The 23,682-nt window shown below is 41.9% G+C and overlaps 1 protein-coding gene across 1 annotated transcript in view; it reads left to right on the forward strand.

Moving 5' to 3' along the window:
- The window catches only part of CFAP58 (cilia and flagella associated protein 58), a 122,746-nt gene that overhangs the window by 77,191 nt on the left and 21,873 nt on the right, over positions 1–23,682 (forward strand). The window lies entirely within an intron of this gene.

Below are 23,682 nucleotides of genomic sequence, written 5' to 3' on the forward strand. Positions count from 1 at the left end.
ATTTAGTGTTGTCCTTGGTAACATGGTGTCTACTAAATATGAGCAGTGATTTATGTTACTTTGGATTCCAAAGCCCATAATTAACTACTTAATTTTTTGAGACAGTCTTGCTCTGTCACCCAAGTTGGAGTGCAGTGGTGCCATCTTAGTTCACTGCAGCCTCTGCCTCCTGGGTTCAAGTGATGCTCCTGCCTCATCCTCCCAAGTAGCTGGGATTACAGGCATGTGCCACTGCGCCTGGCTAATTTTTGTATTTTTAGTAGAGACAGGGTTTCACCATGTTGGCCAGGCTGGTCTTGAGCTTCTGATCCCAAGTGATTTGCCTGCCTCAGCCTCCTCAAGTGCTGGGATTATAGGCATGAGCCACTGTACCCAGCCCCAAAGTCCATAATATTAATCGCTAGGTTAATATTAGTAGGAGTAGGAACTTTTACATATGAGTAAAGGGCATTTGCTCCTTCCGTTTTACAGTCTACCTTAAGAGAGATAGTTACCCTAACATTGGGTATACAGTAAATAGCCTTCCAGAATATCACGACACTGCATGGCCAACAGGGATTTTCCTCTTCTCTTGTAGATTACTGTGGTGGTTGAGAGAGTAGACTTTGGAGTCCAGAAAGTTCTGGTCTTAAATCAGTGTCAACCCTTGATCATTTCATGACTTTAAGAGAATTACATATGTTGGACAGATCTCAGTTTTCCCATCTGTAAAATGGGGATGATAATACCTGTTTTTTTCAAAATGGGAGGAGGATACTCTGGTCAGAGTACGTAGTACATAGTTTGGGGTTAGTATTCTGTATTTGTTAGTACGATCAACCTTGGAAGGATAACCAGTTAGTACGTGGCACTGGGCTTTGATAGTCCAGAGTTTGAGCTGTGGCTTCACTGATGCTGGCCATGAGTCATTTCCCATGTTTGTGCAGCTGGTAAGTGCTAGGGTGGGACTCGGCCCAGGCAGTCACTCCAGACTCACACTTTCTACCGCTTCACTACCTTGTCTGTTCTGTGATCATCACTTTGTCAGTTTAAAAAAGAACCAAATCTTATGTTTGCCAAGCCTCTGTATTATAAGTTTGTTTTATATTTCATGGACTGCTCTGACTTGATTATTTCCTTCTCCCTATGTACTCTGGGTTTACTCAGTTCTTCTTCCTTTTTAAGGTTGATGCTCAGATCATTGATGTTCAGTCTTCTCTTCTAATATAAATATTTCAGTTATAAAATGTCCTTTAAAGCTGGGTGCAGTAGATCATGCCTATAATCCCAGCACTTTGGGAGGCCAAGGTGGGTGGATTGCTTGAGCCCAGGGGTCTGAGACCAGCCTAGACAACATGGCAAAACCTTATTTCTACAAAGAATACAAATATTAGCTGGATATGGTGGTGTGCACATTTAGTCCCTGCTACTCAGGAGGCTGAGGTGGGAGGATTGCTTGAACCCATGGATTCGAGGCTGCAGTGAGCTATGATTGTGCCACTGCACTTCAGCCTAGGTGACAGAGTAAGATCGTGTCTCAAAAAAAAAAGTTATATTTAGTTCCTTTCCACAGGGGAATTTTCATTTAGTTCTAAATGTAGTATATTTTCAGAATTACTTCTCCTTTGTCAGTCTAAATAATAGTCACTATTTCTCCTAATAATAATTAGGAGATATTTTATGACAGTTCATGATAATTAAAGTATATTTTAAAATTTCCAAATATATATGTATTTAAGTTATCTTTTACTTACTGACTTCTCACTTTTCTGCATTGTAGTCTGTTTTATATTGATTCTTTGGAATTCACTGAAGCTTGATTTGTGACTAAGTGGTCAGTTTTTATACCCAATGCCTGCTTTTGAAAAAGATGCATGCGGCCGGGCGCGGTGGCTCAAGCCTGTAATCCCAGCTCTTTGGGAGGCCGAGGCGGGTGGATCACGAGGTCAACAGATCGAGACCATCCTGGTCAACATGGTGAAACCCCGTCTCTACTAAAGATACAAAAAATTAGCTGGGCATGGTGGCGCATGCCTGTAATCCCTGCTGCTCAGGAGGCTGAGGCAGGAGAATTGCCTGAACCCAGGAGGCGGAGGTTGCCGTGAGCCGAGATCCCGCCATTGCACTCCAGCCTCGGTAACAAGAGCGAAACTCCGTCTCAAAAAAAAAAAGAAAAAGATGCATGCTCTCTGAATGCTCTGGGGTTAGCGTTCTATATTTGTTAGTAAGATCAACCTTGTTAGTATTTCTACATCTGTACTTTTCCTAATTTTCTGTCTGCCTAATCACTGAAAAAAGTTTGGAGATTTGTCTATTTCTCCTTGTAGTTCTATCATTTTTTGCTTTAAATACATTTTAGATTATGATCATAAGATGAGTATAAGATTATAATTTTTATTTCTTCCTGGTCGGATTGCTCCTTTCATATTATGTAAGAACTCTCATAATAGTATTTTTACTTACAGATTTGCCTAATATTAACATAACTATCAGCTGGATTTTGAAAAGTAGTTTTCTTACTTTTTATTTTTAAACTTGTGCTGTCTTTGCAGTTTAGGAAAATCTCTTGTAATTAAAAAAACTTACGTTTGTCTTTGTGTTTAGTTTATGTTTATTGATAATTGTAGGTTTGTTTCTACTTTCTTATTTACCCTGACTTTTTGTAATGCTCAAAAAATTCTATCAGAGTTTTCTTTACATTCTGTTTTTCCCGTTCACCAGTTTCCCTGCTCACTGTTACTACCTATTCCCTTTTTCTAGTTTTCTTTTCTTTCTCTCAGTAGTTACCACCACTCAGTATAATATTCTCTCTGTGTCTCTGATTCCCTTAAATACATTATCTTAATTCTTTGTTTTTCTTTTTCATAGATTCTCTTAAAAATTCACCATGTATAGTTGACATCAAATCTAAGTAAGTCTAAAGTTGATCAATATCTTTCTCTTTCTTACAAACAGTGCAAGGATTTAGAATGCTTTAATTGCAGCTACCCTGCTGTTTCCAAAATTAGCCATCACCACTGTTATGTTATAGAGTCAATTTATTAAGATTTACCAAGATGTTTACCAGTTCTTTTGTTTTCTATTTCTATATCTCTCCAGTTCCTTACTTCTGGGTTCTGTCTCTTTCTTTTTGAAGCATATCTTTCAGAGTTCTTTAGCCAATAGATTTTTCAAGGGTTAATACTCTCCTTTGCTTATCTAAAAATGTTTTTAGTTTGGCCTTATTTGTAAATGATTAACTTGAAATCTTATATATTTTTAATTTTTGTATATTTTTAAAATTATACTTTAAGTTCTGGGGTACATGTGGTTGAAAATTTATTTCTATTTGTACTTTGAAGATGTTGATCCTTTGTGACCCAGCTTCCAGTGATGTATCTGAGAAGTCTGCCGTACATCGAATTATTTTTGCTCCGTTTTAGGTGACCTGCCTTTTCTTCTATTTGATTGTTAGATCTTCTCTTTGCCGTTGATGTTTCAGAGTTTCAGCACAATGCATTTCGGTATGAATTTAGTTTTGGGTGCTGTATTCAGAACACACTCTATTTCCTGAATCTGAGGATTCCTGTGTCTTCGAATAGTCTCTTTTTTAGTGTCTTTATTCACTCCTCCTGGAACTCTTATTCGAAGTATGTTGGGTTTTCTTATTCTGTTTACTGACCTAGTTGATGTTTTTCTTCTCTTTAATCTTTATGTTACATTTTCTCAGCTTTATCTTTTTTTTTTTTTTGACAGCTCTGTGGCCCAGGCTGGAGTGCCATGGCGGAACCTTGGCTCACTGCAACCTCTGCCTCACAGGTTCAAGCAATTCTCCTGCCTCGGCCTTCTGAGTAGTAGCTGGTATTACAGGCTCCCACCACAATACCTGTCTAATTTTTGTGTTTTTAGTAGGGATGGGGTTTCATCACGTTGGCCAGGCTGGTCTCAAACTCCTGACCTCAAGTGATCCGCTGACCTTGGCCTCCCAAAGTGCTGGGATTATAGGCATTAGCCCCTGCACCCAGCCAGCTTTAGCTTCTTGTTCACCAATTCTTAAAGTGTGATTGTCTGCTAATAGTCAATCCACTGAGATTTTATTTTCAATGATTTTATTTTTATTTTCTAGAGATTCTTTTTCACATATGCCTGGTCTTTGTTGATAGTTTCTTGATCTTCTCATGTTTTACATCCTTCCTTTATTTCCCCAATTAATTCAAAAACTTATTTTATAGTCTTTATCTGAGTGTTCTATTATTGAAATTCTTAGGGGGTTTTCCTGTTTGTTGTGACTGCTGAGTTTCACTCATGGTGGATTTTTCCTTTCATGTTTTGTAATTTTGGATCGTGAACTCATTTTCAGAAAGCCTTTATTTGGGGACTTGGGAATGGTTCAGGTTAAGGGTATGCCCATTCATTTGTTCTGCCAGGTGCCTTAGAAGATATCACTTGCTTAGGATGATTTTTTTAAATGTTAAATTCTCACCTTGGGCTTCTTGGACTACTTGGCTAATGTATACTAGAACCCCAAACTCTTGTGACAGAAGATCCATGGATACAAATTTTTAGGGAAGCAACTTTTATTTTTTCCCCCTACCCAGAGCTCAGGAGAGATAGATAAGTTTCCTTGTCATCTTCCTGTCCCAGTGGGTGGCTTTCTATCTATTGTATCTTTTCACCAATGATGAAACTTTTAAAAGTCACTAATTTTATGTTGAGGAATCTGAATACTAACACCCACTTCACACAAGGCCAGCACCTTATCCTTTGCCTTCTTGTGGTCACTAAATTCCAGGCCCTTTGTTCAGCTATCCTTTGATGGATAGCTGCGATATATATCTATTCGCTCTTCTAACATGCAGTTCACTCTTTGATTTTGACACTTGAGCAAACTGATTGCAACTCTGTTTTGTGATTAAAACTCATGCTGAATTGTTTTGCTCAGAATGTCTAACGTTTTGTACACGTAGTTTTCATGTTATTTACTCCTATGTGTTGCCATAAATAGAAATCTCTGATTTGCTTGACTCACTAGTTTCCTCATCCATAAGTTGGGAACAACAATAGTACCCATAGAACTGTATTAGTACTCACAAAGGTTTAATAGAGTGCTTAGTTCTCATTAACAATGTTGTTAATATAATTATTATTAATAGCATGAATCACCAACACAGTTTTTACAGGCCCCCAAAGTTTAATGTCCTGTCTCAATCCCTTTTAATCAATTCCTTACTTAGAGTTTGGAATGGTTGGGCTGCCCTGTGCCTGCTGTGAATTTTTCTCAGCAGTTTGCATATCCCCAGATAACAAGCCTTGTTATCTTGTTGAAGCCCCAAGTGCTCCATGGGATTTGACAGTTCCTCAATTTCATCTTTTTAAATTAAAATGTTAGAGAAGTTCTCTGTACTCACAACAGAACATTTTGCAATTAGGAAGACTTTTAGTTGAATTTTTCTGAGTATCAGAGCAATTTTTAAATAACTGTTTAATCTGTTACAGGGTGATGGAGAGACCCCATCATTTCCAATAAGCAAGTATGATGGAAGCTTATGTTCAAGCCCCATTAGCCTGTGAACTCTTTGAGGAGAGGCACTTCCCAGTTCACTTCTCTAATCCCAATGTCTGGTACAGTACTGGGCACATAGATGCTTATTATAGATGGACTGGCTGTCTACCTGGACAACTCCTACCCACCCTTTAGGCCTTAGCTTAAATATTTTTTCCTTTGGAAAGCCCCTTTTCCTAGGTTAGGTGTCTTGGTACGAGTTCCCATAACTTGGCTTCTCCCTTATACCACTCATCACACTTGTAATTAATGAAATAGTTGTAATTGCATATTTAATGACTCTTTGCTGTTAGACTATCAGCTTCACGAAGGTAGTTCCTGTGTCTGTCTTGTTGATAATCACATCCCTAACTTCTCATCCACAAATATTTGTCTAGCAACTTATTAAAGGTTACAAGAATTGTGGTCCTTCAGAAAATGGTGTGTTGCAGTCATTTAAGTTCGGTCTTTGAGCTCTGAGAGGTGGCCTTTGCATTTTTTTATTGACTTCTGACTTTGCAGGAGTCTGGAATTTACTGTGGGTTTATGGATCTATAAACTTGACGTAACCTGTCAGTGTCCTTTTTGTGTGTGGAGGCAGGCTGATTCATATGGGTGTGCTCAAAGTTCTTCCCTCGCTCGGGATTAACATGAAAATGGTTCCTGAGCCTAACTTGACGGCTTCAGTGGTAAGATGAAGAAGTCTGCATTCTTGCCAGAATTGGAATCTAAGGTGTGGATGGGAAGGATTTCTTTTCTTCTGCTTACCCGGCTACCTTCTTCCCCTTCAAAGAAGCAGGGGCAATGGAAACTTACCTGAAGCTTGTCTCCTGGTGGCCTCTCCTTGCTGCTGTTGCTTCATTTCTTCCTCATCTCTTCTAAACCCTTCAGGATTAATGACTTCTTCTTTTTTTTTTAAAGGCATCTGTGGGATAAGGCAGGCATACGTGCCTTGAGTAACTGCTGTCCATTACCTGGGTATCATTACATCATCATCATCATCATCATCATCATCATGGCATTCTTAATAATAGGCATAAGGCATAATAGCATTGGAGTAGGATGCTCTAATCTCTTGCTAGAGGCACTTAAAACATGAGGAACACTCTGAGCTGCTCAAATTGTTTCTTCCAAATGCTTAAATACGGGTAACAAGTTCAAATGCACTTACCCTCAGGGCCAGGCACGTAACAAGGAAAGAGCGAGGTGGATTTTGCATGTCATGATCAGAAACAGCAACTGGTAGGGCCAAAGGGAGTGGTAGGAATTGCAGCACGTGGCAGGCTGTGGGTCCCAGTCCTAGGAAGCATCCCTAGGAAGCAGCTAATCTCATCCCAGCTAACTGCAGGCTGATGTTGTCAAATCTTTAATTTTTAAATAGCTGGAAATACAGATTTTTATGTTCAGTACACTGAGTTTTAAACATTGACAGTCTTAAAAACACTGTATGGGATCCCAGAAACAAGTTTGCCAACCATCCTTGGCCCACAAGTGGATAGTTTGCAACCTCTAGCTTCAAGGCTTTGGGGGAGAAGGAGACGTAAATGAACAGCAGCCACAGAATCAGCTTTACTAGTTTTCATTTCTTTAATCTTGTTCTTTGTGGTGATTCCTTGATGGACTTGCAGAGCCTAAAAATCAAAAGGGAAAGAGGGTGGGAGGAGAAGGTGCAGGCTGTAGGTGCTATGGCAACAGCAATCAGAGGTGAGCAAGGCTGGGTTCCTCTAAGGATGTGAACAGAGAGGCAGAGAAGCAGAGGCTGTGTTCTGTGGGGCAGGATGGGTGGGCTTCATGGAAGATGGGCTTTTTTTAGATGTCTTTTGTCTTGCTGCTAATAACTGTTAGTTTTATAAACTCTTTTAAAACAGAAAAGGTCTTCTCTGAATTGTTAAAAAGACCAAGGGTTGTCTCTGAGCACCCCCCAACCCTGTGAATGGGCAGCAGGAATACCTCATGTTGTCAGCCTCTACTCTACAGTCACTGAGCGCCTGGAATTCCAGGGTCAGTGAACACAGGCCTGGTCCCAGCCTTGAAGGACCTCTTAGCTCTGCAATCACAGGGAAGTGTGCCAAGGGCTGTGATACTGTACAGGACACTACGGGACTCTAAGCAAGGCTCTGGAGTGGGCAGGTGTCTCAGTTTGGGTCTCTTCAAATCAGACACTGAGATGAAGGTTTGGGGTCTGGTCATTTGGGAGGCAGGTGCAGGAAGCTGGAGTGGGGAGCAGGAAAGTGAGACGGGGAGGGAGGAAAAGCTGGTATGTGAAGGTGGAGGAGCTGGCCACCCCATAGACATCTGAGCTCTAGTATCACTGGGATTCCTCTGTGGAACCACACAGGAAAAAGGGTAAAATTGTCCGTCAGAGGAGGGAGGACAGGGCATTTGTTCAATGACTCCCATTCCCCACTGGTTGAGAGTTGCCCCTGGGGACACTGAGCTGCTTCAAAAGGCAGACTGAGGCAGAAATGCTGACTACCCTGCACCTGAGGGGGAAGCTGCTAGAGTGTTCTGGAAACTGTGGGCCCTCCCAGCGTACCAGGCATATCAGCTCAAAATTATGAAATTTAGGATAGGCTATAAGGAGGATGCTCAGGGCACTAAAAGTATCTGCTATATGAGATCAGGTCTCCTGTAGGTCCCGGGAACCACCAGCCAGGTAGATCCTTTACTCACTCAGCAACTCACCTAAGGTATGCTTTGCCAATCTGACTTTAGAAAAGGGGGGCATTTTCCCCATCAAGTTCACATTAGGCCTCTCTCTGTTCCACCCACCTGCTGCCATTTCAGTTACTTGCCAGGGACCAGATGACATGATCATACTGTAGTTCACGCCCTGAGTATGTTCTAATGACAGCTATCCTTTATTGAGTGCTTACTGTATGCCAGGCACTGTGCTTTCTCTAGGCACAGGCAGCAGGGCATGGTGGTGAGTGCACATCTTAGCTTGCCAGATGGTGGGGGTGAAATGATGTGTGGTCTGCCTAGGACCCATTTTGGGGAAAGGAAGCACACTTGACCTCCTAGACCAATAGAACTGGATCATCCTGCCCAGAAAATTTTATTAAAAAGATGAGAATACTGAGACATTTTCCCTTAATGTGCGGAAGTAGTGATGTATTACTAGAAGGGTTAATTACGTTAGGGGGTTCTGATGAGTGGAAGCGTACTACCTAATGAACAGTGACTAAAATGGTCCAGGTGAGAAAACTACCTTGGTGGAGTTCAGATTCGTGTTGCTTTAGGAAATTGTCACATGCATTCTTTTACATGCACCTAGAGACCTAGGTAATGGGCATATCCCTCAGATAAATAAATCATGAACGGAGCTGGAAATCGCTGCTTCTTTGCTGGCATCTGGGTCCTGCCCTTTCAAGGTGAACTTTCTCTCTAATTTAATTTTATGACTGACTGGATGGAAGTCTGGTTTATTTAACTGTAAAGTGGCTTGAATGATAGGAGGGTTTGAATGGATCCGCACAAGTTATTAGCTGTGCAGAGGGAACAGACCTCATATAGCTCAGTTTTAGAGAATTCTTTCCTAAGGGCTTTCAGTGTTCTTGATCTGCTGATGATCTTACATTTATTGAATGTTTAACTGTGTTAAACACTGCTCTACATGCCTTATATAGGTATTGTCTCATTTAATTGTCACAACAACTCCAGAAGAACATACCAGTCTCCTTTATAGACAAGGGAACATGTAGGCCAGGAAGGCCAAGAGTCTTTCTACCAGGGCCACATAACAGGTACCTGGTAGAGCATTGAGTCTCATCTCAGAATTCTGCCTCCAAAGGCTCTTCCCCACCATAGCCTGTGGTGTAGGAACACCGCAGTCATTGAATTTATCGTGTGTAGATTGCCTTGGTCATTCATGGAGCAAATTCGTCTTTCTCACTGCATCTTGAGCCTTGCTACTCCAAGCGTGGACTCCAGTGGCACTGGCATCGCCAGGAGCTCTTTAGAAATGTAGGATCCCTGGGTCCCCTGAGGCTTAATGAATCAGAATCTGCATTTTAAACAGATCCCCAGGGGTTCGGGTTACTGGTTCAGTCTGAGAAGCACTGAGAATTTGGTTTATTTGTGGTAGATCTTCATGCTCCAGAGGAACAGCTGTGGTGCTGGTGGGCCCAGGATGGAGCCGCATACCTCCTGGCTACCAGGCACGTGGCCTGGCCTTGTTGCTTAACATTCCTATGCTTTGCTCTCCTCTGAAATATGGAGCTCATCATTTTATTAGGATCCTTTGGCTGCTGTAGGGATTAAGAGAAGGCAGCTATGCTCACCACTATACCACCAATGCTGGAAAGAATGACATAAAGCACTTAGCAGAATGTCTGAGATTTGGCCAGTGCTAAAAAAAAAAATCATTGTTTGTAGTTTAGAGGATGCTAACTTCACCCTCTGGCCCTGGCTCTTAAACGCCAGGGACCGAGAATATCTAGGAGTAACCAGGTGAATGAATGCATCCAGAGTTTGAGGGGTGTTTTAGGATCCCACAGACTCTTGAAGGCTATTGATGTTCGTATGAAAGTCTAGAGTGTTTCTTTGTTGACAGGAGACATGACAATCCTTGGTCCTGCTTGATGGTAGCCCAGATAGATTTGGCAGAAGCTGCAAAGAATTTTGAAGAGTAGAGGGAAATGGCAGTCACAGCTCACATCGATTGAATGCTGAGTACATTCAATACTCAATGTACTCTGCGCCGCCCTGTGCTAAGCATTTGCTTTCACTGTAGCTACTGGAAGCCCAGATGAGGCTGATAATGTTGTTTCATTTCACAGAGGAGGGAACTGAACTTTTTCAAGAGTTCACAGAGGAGGGGAAACAAAACTTGCTCAAGAGCTTGTGGTTAAGAAATACTAGAGCTGCAGTGATAAACCAGGTCTGGGTAAACTATGGCCCACAGTGGGCTGTATCTGACCTACCACCTGTTTTTATATGGCCTGCAACGAGAATGGTGTTTATATACGTAAGTGGTTAGAAAAAAAAAGCACAAGAATAATATCTCATGATGTGTAAAAATCTGATGAAATTTGAATTTCAGTGTCCAGAAATAAAGTTTTATTGGCACACAGCCAGACTCATTCGTTCACGGAATGTCCACAGTTGCCTCTGTGCTACAGCAGCAGAGTTGAACGGTTGTGAAGATACCAGGTGGCTCTCAAAGCCAGCAGTGGTTACGATCAGGCCCTTTACAGGAAGCATTTGCTGACCCCTCTTAGAAACTTCAGTCATTGGAATCCAGAACAGAGCCCCTCACCACCATTCCTTAGTGCCTCCCAGTAGAGCCACTAAACATTTCATTACCGTGACTTCTTTGCTCCCCCGCTTCAAATTCCAAAGTAATTATTCAGTTATTAAGGAACTGCTTTAAGATCCAGAAGGCAGAATTCTAATAGCATGACTCTGTTACCTGCTTTATCAGTGAATAACTCAGTGGCCATCCTCCTCAAAGCTGGGCTGAAATAGGTGAAGATGCTCCCTCACTAGAGGATGATGTGGGACTGAAGGGTACAGTATAAGATGAAACCTTGGAACAGAAGCCTGTCTGTGGATTTTTGCTCTGTTCTAAAATCAAGGGGTAGAAGAATGAGATGTGAGGAGAAAATAGCTCCTGCAGAGCCTTGATGCTCTCAGTGAAGGACACTTAAAGTGCTGGAACGGTTGAGGAGGCTGCGTCCCTCACGGCCTGCAGCATGCTCCTTGGGACCTGCTCCTCAGCTGCTGCTTCTTTCTGGGGCCTCGGAGAATGCCTGCTTTCCTGCACATGCTTCTGGGTGCAGATGGAAGAAGCAATTGAAGGCAGGCTCTTCAGAGAACACAATGCCAGTGCTAGCATAGATGGCCTCCCTGTGGTGGTCTGCAGGGCGCTATATGCCTCTACCTCCTTGGTCTGTCTGAGGCAGCCTGAGTATGAACATTCTCAGAGGGTGGGTTCAGGTCACCATGATCCTGTAACACTCCAGCAACGCTTAAACTCTGATGGGCACATTTTCAAAGAGCTTTCCACACACTCTATCTTAGTGGTTCCCAAATGCTGATCTGAGGGCCAGTAGAAACTATATGGTCCCAAATGCAATATTCACTGGTCTGAAACAAAATGAGCACAGTAGGAACTGTGTAGCATAAAGCTAATTTTACTTTTCTGTTTTAGGGACTGCTCTTTTATCTGTGTCCTTTTTTTTTTACTTTTGAAAATTCATTTTTTGAGATGATATTCTCTTATTGTGTGTTCCTCTCCTTTATGAGAGGATGGTAAGAGCGCCTGATGATTTTCTGTTAGTCAAGAGCATGAATCCTGTGTCTGTGGTGACTTAGCTGCTTTGTTAGACAGGGATAATCATGCCTACCTCCTAGAGTTACTGGGGAGATTAACATATGTAACACATGTAGAATAGTCCCTGGCACATAGCAAACACTATTACCTATGATTCTTTCTTTTTTGGTTCATGTTAAAAAATTTAGCATAAGAAGTTGATAAGACCTGCGATGGTACTGCCAAGATTTTGGAGGAAATATATAGGTCCAAGAAATCCAAAATCTAGGAACCGGTACTTTCTCTCCTAATCTTTGCAATATCCCTGTCTTACAGATCTGGAAACTAAAGCTCAGATAGGTTTGTGGGCCCTCAGAAAGTGTAAGGAAAAGGATAATAGTGCAGGATTGTCTAGGACTCTGGGCTCCCTTAAGGGAGCAGGCTTTTAATATGCAGATATTTGGGGACTTTTTATTTTTTTACAGTTGTGTTCAGCTTCATTAAAGTGAACAAGTTTCTCAATGTGTGTCCTTTCAAACTTGCCTAGGTATACTTCATGTGCTCAATTATCAAATGCCTTCTCATATTCCCTCTCAGTAGTTCTCTCTAAATGTGCCAGGAATATCTTCCCATAGCATTAGAGTCCTGCAAGCATGAGGAGTCTTTTAAAAGAGATTGGCGCCAGTAAGCTCAATTAGGCAGATAGAGTTTAAAAGCCAGTTTATACCTTAAACTGTAAGTACCTTAAACACTGGTAATTTCAGCCGACCTACGGGGAGACACAGATGACTGCCGGTGTCCAGATCTTCAATTTGGTTAGCAAGGGTCTTGTTCATGTTATGTATTTTGAGACAGGTGGTTTCACTACCTATCAGATACTATGCTTTTTACTTGAGAGATGAAATAATCTGTATATCAAATGTCCATGACACACAATTTACCTATATAATAAATGTGCCCATGTACTCCTGCACCTAAAATAAAAGTTAAAAAACAGAAAAAAAAAGTGGTTTTCCAAAGGGGTATCTTGATCTACTTACTTTTCCACCCTTCCATTTTCTTTTTTTTCTTTTTAGACATTTTTATAATATTTATTTACTTATTGAGACAGGGTCTCACTCTGGTTCAGGCTAGAGTGCAGTGGTGTGATCACAGCTAACTGCAGACTCAAGTTCCTGAACTCACGCGATCCTTCCACCTCAGCCTCCTGAGTAGCTGGGACTACAGGCTTGTGCCCACACACCCAACTAACTTTTTTGTGTTTAGTAGAGACGGGGTTTCCCATGATGCCCAGGCTGGTCTTGAACTCCTGGACTGGAGCAATACACCAGCATCAGCCTCCCAAAGTGCTGGGATTACAGGCGTGAACCACTGCACCTGGCTCCCTTCCTTTTTCATCTAACTTTTAAGAGTTAGGATTGAGACATTTTAAACTGTCAGAAGGGCAGGCAATAGCAGATCTGATTGCAGAGGTTCAATTAATAAAGGGCTGATGTATATACTAAGTGCGTAGTGGATATGGAACCTCAGCACTCATCATGTGGAAGCACACACCTTCTACACCGTGACAAGAAATAAATTTCTGTCCAACTTTCCAGCTGTTTTACTAGCCCCCTTCTAAGACTCCTTTTCCCTTCCACCTCCCCACTCTCCCATGAATGGAAAAGGAGGCATTGCTAATCTGGTTGGTTTCAGCCTGAGACTTGAGCCACATATTATGTGCTATATATCCCCTGCCTGAGTGCTGAAGCTCCCTTGCTCTCCTAGCCTGGGCAAGAGCCACTATGTCCACTGTCCATTCTAGCTCCTCTATGTCTTTCACTGGGTGGGTAAGCCTTATTGGGCCTGTTCTTCTTGGTCATCTCAGATTCAAAGAAGAGAGACTATGTCTCTTGGTATAGAAAATTCCCAGCCCAATAGACTAAAGAAGTCTTACACAGGATGGTATCCAGTAGAAAAATATAGTGATTAGGGGATATGACTCTTGAGCAAATCAGGTTCATGAGTCCAAGCTTACTCATATTGCTGTGTGACCCAGAGCAACTTACTTAACTTCTCTAAGCCTTAGGTTTTGATTTGGAAGGTACAGGTAATAGTGCCAATCACATAATGTTTTAGTGTAAATTAAACAAGATCATCTTTATCAAGTGCATAGCTCAAGGGTTGTACTTAATAAATGTTAGCTGTTGTTACCATGGTATTGTACTTTAGATTTAAATTGTAGTTTGGGCGTGGTGGCTCATGCTTATAATCCTAGCACTTTGGGAGGCCAAGGCCCACGTATCACCTGAGGTTGGGAGTCCAGTACCAGCCTGGCCAACATGGTGAAACCCCATCTCTACTAAAAATACAAAAAATTAGCCAGGTGTGGTGGCATGCACCTATAGTCCCAGTTACTCGGGAGGCTGAGGCACAAGAATCGCTTGAATCCAGGAGGCGGAGGTTGCAGTGAGCTGAGATCATTCCACTGCACTCCAACCTGGAGGATACAGTGAGATTCTGTCTCAATAAATAAAATTAGATAAAATAAAAATTTCAGAAAAGTCTCAAAAATACCAAAATACATAGTAGCTTATAAATGACATAGTATGACTCAGCATTTCATATGTGAACTCACTTTCAGGAATAATTGCATAGACCCATCCATTCTTAGAGCAGCCTCTCACTTTCCTTCCGTGATGTCTGACCCACTATGCCCATGAGCTAGGCCCCTGTGATAGGCTGAGTATCTGTTAGCCTTTTCTGTATAAAAAAGCACTCCCCAACTTAGTGGCTTAGATCAATAATAATTTATTAGGTGGTGATTCTGTCAGTTGGCAATTTGGGCTGGACTCAGCTGGCTTGTTTTTCTTTTGGGCTTGCCTGGGCTCATGTATACTTTTTCAGCCAGCTGGTGGATTGGCCCAAAGCTGGTTCACCTGGTGGAATCATTCATATGTACAGTGGTTGGTGCTGGCAGTTGGCGAGACGGCAGGAGTGACTGAACCATGTCTCCACCAGCCTAGCCCAGGCTTATTCTCATGATAACAGCCTTGGAGTCTCCAAGGCAGCAAGAAAAGGTGAGCCTCAACATGCAGGTACTTTCTTGGTCTTCATTTGTGTCATACTTACAATGTCCCGTTGGCCAAAGCAAGTCACATGGCCAAGCCCAGAGTAAATGTGGGAGAGGACTATCCAGGATCATGGATATAAATGGCCCTTGTTCAACTTTCTCTGGGGAGTCTGAGTGGAAATATTTTGCATTTAATCATCAAGTGGTACAAGATTTCTGAAGTTTTATTTTAATTGACGTGTAATAATTGTACCAAGATTTCTTTTTTTAATCCGTTGTTGGAAATGGTACTTTAATATGTTGGCATCTGGTCGCCACCCTTGGATTTTATTGCTGACATGTTTTTCTTTCCTTTAATCTTTTATTCCCTTTATTTAGGAAATTATGGTTTGCTGTAAGACATAGTTCTTTTTATAGGAGAAGCAGCTGTGATGTCATAACTGTGCACATTTCCTTAGGATTTGCATTTATCCCCATGCATTTGGAAACGTGATCCACCATCCATTTGTTCACTTTTATTCTGGTCTCTCACTTCATATTGAATCAGAGCAAATATGTGAAACAAAAATATATCACTTGATAAATTAGTCTTTTAAAAATGTTAATATTTACTATTTTCTTGTTTTTAATTTATAGTTATTGAGCTGGTAAGGGAGTATTTGAAAATATTTTTTTTCTATTATAAGGCTTAATTCAAATGAATTAAGTTGCAGAAGACCAAGTGAGATGCAGAATAATGTTTCTAGAATCAGAAACAATTCAAACTTTTTATAAGAGTGGTGGTTACAAAGTAGTGAGTTTTTTGTTTTTTTTTTTGTAGAAACAAATAACAGTAATATGGCCAGTAACTGAAAAGGAAATAAATAGATTACTTAGAGTCCAAACAAAACATTTTCAATAAAGAATTTCTCAGTGGAACATTTAGGTTGTTATTGAATCTGTATACAATTATATCTTACTCCCCAAACAAAACAGATTTTCAGTGATAAATGTTTTTGGACAGTAGGAAGATTCAATTCAGTTTATTTCAAGATGAGGATTTATTTGTGAAATTAGAAGAAAATAGTTGCCAACAAGAACCCGGGGGAGTCCTATTTATTTTTAACTTCTCCGTTGGTGTTTTACCCACAAATATCTTAGAAACGGAGGTGCTTCTTACAAGGATGAGAAAAATTGCTGGTGGAGCAGAAATTAATTTGTATTTATAGTCCAAATACCTACATGAATCCTTAATCTGCTTTTTTATGATTTTGGGGGAATTTATAGAATCGTTTAGATTGGAAGAAATCTCTAGTGGGTCATCAAGTTCCCTCTCCTTATAATGGCAGTGCTGATTTTATTATCTTAAAGCAGCTCTGATAGATGGGTGTCAAGCCTGGCTCATGTTTCATGCATTAAAAAATGTATATTCCCTACTCTGCAGGTATTTAATGTGTAGGAAATAGCCTGGGATCTGCCTATATGCCTGGGAGACCTTTTCTGAGTTCCTGACACACTGTCTCCTCTGGAGCAGATGCCAAATCGGTAGCATATTAAGCATTATGTCGATACCATCAGACTCAGTTTGCTTTTGGCTTTGGACAGTTTGGAACATTTTCCTCCAGTGTGTAGGGGCCCAGTGTACTGTCTGTTCTGAGATGATCATAGGTCATTCCCTCTTACCTCCTTTTGTCCTGCACACCTCCAGAGAACTGCCTTCCCCTAAATTAACACAACCTGCTTGGAAGACTAATTATGAACCAAAAAGCATTTTGGGGTATCCATAATGTCTCTGGAAGTTTGTGAGATGCAAAGGAATAGGACGTGGTCCTTACCTGCAAGAAATTTATGATGTATTTGAGAAGATTCCTGAGGTATATTTGGGAAGGAATGAGACTGATCTCCGTGAGCAGTATGTGAAAATTCAGACCATTGCTTTACAGTGCCACTCAGTGAAGAAAACACAATTACATCTAAACATGTCTACTGGATACTGACAGTAGAGAGTGCCTAAGTGTGCAGTAGAGCCACTGTCTGGGACCACATGTAATGTGGTGTTTGTTGCTTAAAACTGCTGTGCATACCAAAAGGATAACAGCAGGGGAGATGAGTAAGAACTGGCTTCCACAAGGACAAAGAGGACATGTTTGGGCTCAGCCCTGAGGAGTTAAAATGACAACCAGTCATTGCCTAAAAACATGCACTGAGGTAGGATGGCACAGTGGTTGAGAGCTCAGACCTATTTTGAGCCCTGGTCTTACCAATGACTAACTCTGACCTTGGGCAAGTAACTAACCATCTCAGAGCCCCAGTGACTCCAGCTGTAAGGCAGTGAGAGGAACAGTACCTGATTCATAGGGTTGCTGTGAGCATCAGATGAGCTAATTGATTTAAACTGTCTAGGATAGAGCTAGACACACAGGGTAAGAAGAGTAACCACATGTGATGGTGGTGGTCTTGGTGTTGAAAAGGCCCATGGAAGCACATGGGCAGAATAATAGAATGTTTCTGAAGGAGATACATTTGGAAACAAATGAAAAGGGCATTTCAGGCTGAGGACAGATGAAGAGTCAATGTTCTGAGGCAGAGGTGAGCACATCTGGGGTGTGGGGATGTAGTTGAGTAGCAGGAAGATATAGCCGGCTATTTTGTTTTGGAGGCTACCTTTAGATAGATTTGGTGGGACCAATTTTATGTCTCAGAGACCAAGGATAGGCATTAAACTAGCTCCAGGAGACAACTATATGCTCTAATAGTGTGACAATGACCGCAACTCCCATACCCGCAGCTAACAGGTCCTGACTGCCTATTATTTTACTATGTGTCCAATCCTGAGATGGATCCTTTATATTATGTGTGTTATCCTCATAAGAATATTTATTAGGCCAGTTTTACAAAGGAGGAAGCGGATGCTCAGAGTGCTCAAGGAACATGGCTAAGGTCACGCAGTATCCGGTGGCAGAGACAGGGCCCAAACCCACGCAGTCTGCGGTGAGAAGTGATTCCTGTGTCCTAGCCGAGGTTGTTTGGCTGTCCAGGCTTACATTCTGCAGGACACTAGCCGGTCAAGGGTGTGACTCGGTAAAAGTGACAAGGAAGAAGACTGAGGCCAGGCACTGGGGCTGGAGGAGCAGATAAGGAGCAGCTGTGATTTGGGCCCGAGGTATTGAGGATGTTGGTAAGGCACAGGCAGAGGAGAAAGGAGCAAATCCATGAGATCTTAAAAAGACCAGCATAGGCTGGGTGCTGGCTTATGCCTGTAATCTCAGCATTTTGGAAGGCTCAGGAGTTTGATATCAGCCTGGGCAACATGGTGAAATGCTGTTTCTATAAAAAATACAAAAATTGGCTGGATGTAGCAGTGGTCTCCTGCAGTCCCAGCTACTTGGGAGGCTGAGATGGGAGGATCACCTGATTACTTGAGCCCAGGAGGTCAAGGCTGCAGTGAGCTGTACTTGAGTCAGTGCACTGCAGTCTGGGCAACAGAGTAAGACCCTTCTGAAAAACCAAACAAAACAAAAAAGACCAGGGTAGGGGAATTGGAAACTCAATCCCAGTGAAGGTCAAGGGAAGAGAGTCAAAGGTGGCTTTCAGTCGTTCCTCCTGGTCAGTGATAACTCCAAGGCTGACAAAGCTAATCTGCTGCCTTGGGGCCCAGTCACCATTCCACACCCCTCCTTCCACCCCTCCTCCCTGCTTCTGTCATCGTCTCTCCCTCCCTCCGCACTCCCCACAACTATCCAGGCTGAGGCTTAGACCTTAAGAGTCTTTAAACTTTAGTGAACACAGGCTGAAAACAAAACAGGGAAAGAAAATCCATGTTACATAAGGCTGCAAATGCTTTTTTCCCAATAATCATTCAATTTGTTTTTATTTCCTTACTTATTGCTTTGTTTATAATATCACTTACTTAAAAAATTAGCTGGAGTAATGAAAATGATGCTGGGTTTTAAAAATCAGAGAGGCTAACAGCAGAACGAATGGCCAGGAAGCCTCTGCAGAGGAAGTGCGATGTTACAATGCCCAGGGAGACTGAGATGAAGGAAACTGAAACAGTCACAAGAGAAAATTGACTGGCTTTGTTATTGTGGACAGGTACAAAAGATGACTTTCAGGCCTTAAGTCCAAAGTCCGGTGGTCTAATTGACAGTCACTAGGACTTGGCTGGGTTATTAATAGTATTTGAAGTTTATTGCAATCTATTCAACTGAAAAAAGGTGAGAGGATGGAAATTAATTAGAATTCTCAGTTTATAAAAGCAGTTCCAAGAATGTGGATTCAAAATAAATTTGCAGGTATATTAATTTTCTTCAATATTGCCATGGTCTGGCTCTTAATCTAGCAAGAGGCAAAAATATCACAGGATAATTGCAATTTATAAATGTTTTTTTCTGGTTGACAAAGCAATTTTACATATATTGTCTCATTCAGTCTTCCGCGACTCTGTGAGATGGATGTTGGTGGAAGGATCTAACATTTGTCTGACAAGTTACATTTTGCAAAGCACTTCTACCCACATCGCCTCATTTGGTATTCACACTCATTAATCTCTAACACACAGTCACATTTACCTGACTGTTTCTTTAATGTAGATTTTCTTTTCTGTCTCTGAAAATGAAATTCTCCATAGAGAACATGCACCCATGTCTTGTCCGTGCTCTAAACCTCTTTCCATTTTTCAAAATTCTGTTCAGCTAGGACATTATCTTTGCCCCTTCTCCAAGAAGCACAGAGTGGAGCAGGGAGAAGCTGAGGAGGGAGGACCCAGCCAGGTGGTCCTTGGCTGGAGTAGATAGAGGCAGATTGTGAAGAAGCTCCCTCAGCAACATCAAGGGTTATGGAAACTTTGGCGTGACCTTGTCCCCTTTAGTTTTTTTCTTGAAGTGGGGATCGTAGAGAAACTGGCTGTTGGGTGAGTGTGGGCAGTGTGCTGTTGAGGAGACGACATTTCCTATGCAAACACATGTAAGCACGTGGAAAGGCTCGGTATTCCTTGCTTAGTCAAACCTACATTTCTAGATTTTAGGAGGAGGAAGAGGAAAGATCATTTGGTTGTTTGCAGGATCTAGTAGTGGACAGTGGACTGTGTCTGATTTTGCAGTGGAACTGAAAGGGTGGTATCACACGGGCCGAGGGAGGAGGGAGCTTTCAGGAGGGAGTAGGTCATCACTGTCAGCAGCCGCCAAGAGAAGCATAATGAAGGATGTGCATGCAGGGCAGTCGCCCACCAATGCCATGTGAGTCCTGTTCTGGGAAGTTGTTGGGGATGGAAGTCTGGCTGCCAAAGGCCCCAAGGAAAGAAATGTGAGACAAAGGGGACAGCAGACTTGGGTTACTTGCAGGAGACATTTGACTTTGAAACATTGGAGGGAAAAATATGTAAAAACACACATACATTCTCGTAAAAGATTCAAACAATTTAGAAACACAGAATAAGCCATGCAAGACCTTTGTTCTTTTTGTGTCAGCCCCACTCCCCAAGTCTAATGGAGTGACACGTGCTCTTCTGATCCTTGGTAAACATTTTAGAGAGAGGGATGGGATGACAGGCATGAGTGCAAGCAGCAAGCCCAGAAAAGAGAGACAAGGGTCAAGGTAGGCATGCGTGTTTGTGGATGTGCCTGGGATAGTAGGTGTGGTTTCATGTACATGGGTGTATGTCTGCATATGTTGATTCACATGTACACGCCAGACAAAGGATGAAGGCTGCCAGCTTTTCATGTGATATGGAGAGGAAGGCGGAGAGAGTTTAGGTAGCACTGATGTCTTACGATGGAGGTCGGGGTCACTTAACGTATCTTCTATCTGTTTAGATCAGGTCATCCACTGAGCAAGTGTGCTGCGGGTGAGACTGGGGTCCCAAAGACAGGTCTGAAGAGGTTGCTGGGGGAGAGACTGTCCACGTATTCACAAGAAATGGACATGAGAATTGCTGAGCAGAGAAAAGGAATGGACCAAGGCACAGAGCTTGATTTGTAGCAGCTCCACACTGTACAGTTCTGCACTGCCCTTCAGCGCACTGGGTGGCCAGGGAGCTGAGTGATTGGACCCACAGTAGGAGAGAGGTTGTGCTGGGAGTGTGCATGGCAGACTCAGAGGCTGGGGATGAGGGAGTGGCAGGTGCTGTTGGGGGCACTCAGGAGCATTTGACTCTGCAGTTGGGGAAGAGGAGGCAGAGCAATGAAACCAGGCAGAGACTAACATGCCGGTGCAGGAGGAGGGTTGAGTGGGGTCCTGGTGGCAAGGGCAGAGAGCAAAGGAGTAGAGAAATGGTCCTGCATTCAGAGAGGGACACCATGGTTCATGAGCATTTCAAAGCCAGCTCTTGAGTTAATGACATTCATATTCAACTAGCTGTGGAATTTCAGGTGTAATATGTCAACCAGATAAAGGCAAAAAAGGATGCCAGTGTCTATGGTGGCATATTAGCTCCTGTCCCCCAGATTTGTTTATCAAAATTTCCTTGTTAAGAATCCCTTAGTAAGTGTCACTTCTGAAATTAATGTGGATTTGGAGAAGCCTCAATTCCTCTTTGGTATTGAATATTACTGTTGCTCTCTGATTTGTGAATTCTTTCATTCTGCTAGGTCTCACCCAACTTCGCTTTCTCCTAAGTGAAAAACAACTCAAGGTACATGTTTATACCATCCCTCACTTATATTTGTATAAAAATTGATCTTTTCATCTGTTGAGCTACCTACCTACCTGGGTTGACTCTTGGGCTAGGCATAGAATCACTACACTTTTGCATCTGAGACTCCAGGCCTTGGCTGACTTGGACAGGACCCAAATATAAACTCATTTTTTCCCCACAGCCTTTCCTCTTCTGCCTTCTCTGAGGGTTCTGGTTTCACTGCTAGCCCCTCATCCCAGTCAGGGAGGGGTCTGCACCTGCAGAATCATTCCCTTGGCTTTTCAGGCACATAATCAGGATAGCAGTGAGGGGTGGATAGCCGGGCAGCACATGAAAGGAGCTATTCGAGAGCTTTTGAAGTAGAGAATGTGAGGGTGGCTGCACATGGTGAGGAAGGGGGGTTTTAAGTACTGATGTGGGTAATGTATCCCCTTCACAATAGTTGAAAGACATGAATGATGTACTTAAGTTAGCCTGAAGTTACTTGTTAGTTGCTCTTTTTGCCCATGATAGCTCTCTGTGACTGGACCACATGGGTCTTAGTGTCAATGGGGCTATACTAGAATCATCACTTTCTAGTCAAGGGTAGACAGCATTCAAAAGGGAGCAGCCCCAGGACCACTAAAATCACACAGGCTGATCCAGTGATAGTCCACCGGGCAACAGAAACACCAGGAGTCTGACAACAACAGGTTGTTATTTTATGGTTTTGCTTTTCTCATTGCCTTCTCACCTATAGTCTTCTTTTGGAAACAAATCTACTTTCTATTACAGAACTTAATACACAATTTTTCACTTCCCTGAAATTTTATTAAGTGCTTCATGGAACAATTTGCGTGAGGTCTAATTTTCCAAGTTGTCGGCTGTGCAGCGTAATGACCTCATACTTTTTCATCTAGTTTCATGCCATTATTTATATAAAGAGGTGATTGGTTTGCATTTAAATTAGGCATATGTGAAACTGGACACATTTGTGCATCTAAAAAACACCATTGTTGCTCTATTTCAGTGCTGTCTACTAAAAATGATGTGAGCCATATGTGTGATTTTAAATTTTCTAGTAGCTACAATAGGAAACTGTAAAAACAATCAGGTAAAATTAATTTTAATAGCATCATTTAGCACCATTTATGTAAAATATCACTTCAGCATGAAATGACATTTATTAATGTGATTTTGTTTGTACTAAGTTTACACTATCTGCCATGTATTAACACTCAAAGCAAATATCAATTCAGACTACATTTCAGGTGCTTGATAGCCACAGGTGGCTAGTGGCTACTATATTGATCAGCACAGTTCTATTTTGTGGTCATGATTAGTTGGGTACCAGTTTGGCTACTAGGTTCTTTCTGATTTACTGAGTATATCTGATGTAAACTGAATGAGGGCACTACTGGGAGTGGCAGAGAGTTGTTTAGTCAGTTACATTAATCATTCATCCACTCATTCATTCTTTTCATTCACTCACTCAACAAACACTGAGTACCAGGTCTTATGCTCATTCTAGGGATCCGAAAAGACACAGGAACAGTTCTTACATGTGACAAAGTCAATGTCTAGTGGAAGAGAAAAGCATGTAAGCAAGTAACTATATAACTACAGCATAGTATAATAAAGCACACACAAGAAACACAGACATAGAGTTACAGGATTTATATTTGGAAAAATTAGGTTAGATTTCTACTTCATATCATACATTACATTTAAAAAACATCATAAAAATTCTAGAATAAACTATAAATATGTTTCTACATATACTTGAGGGTAGGAAAAATCTCCCTTTTCCCCCCCAAGTTTCAGATAAAATGTTAATGCAGAAAAGTAGAGTATACTAGAACACAACCAGTCGCTATTCACCCAAAATAGTAAATATTAATATTTTGTCACATTTATTTCAGTTTTTTTTTTTTTTTTGGAAACAGGGTCTCCCTCTATCACCCAGGCTGGAGTGCAGTGGCACGATCTTGGCTCATTGCAACCTCTGCCTCCCAGGTTCAAGCGATTCTCCTGCCTCAGCTCCTGAGTAGCTGGGACTACAGGTGCATTCCACCACACCCCGCTATTTTTTTGTATTTTTAGTAGAGCTGGGGTTTCACTATGTTGGCCAGGATGGTCTCAATCTCCTGACCCTGTGATCTGCCCAACTTGGCCTCCCAAAGTGCTGGGATTACAGGTGTGAGCCACTGTGCCTGGCCTGTTATAGATTTTTTTAAAAAATGAAGGGAATAGATTTTCAGATTAGGTGAAAACTTCTTTGT

Source organism: Callithrix jacchus, chromosome 12 (genome assembly GCF_049354715.1).
Source record: "Callithrix jacchus isolate 240 chromosome 12, calJac240_pri, whole genome shotgun sequence".
NCBI lineage: Eukaryota > Metazoa > Chordata > Mammalia > Primates > Cebidae > Callithrix > Callithrix jacchus.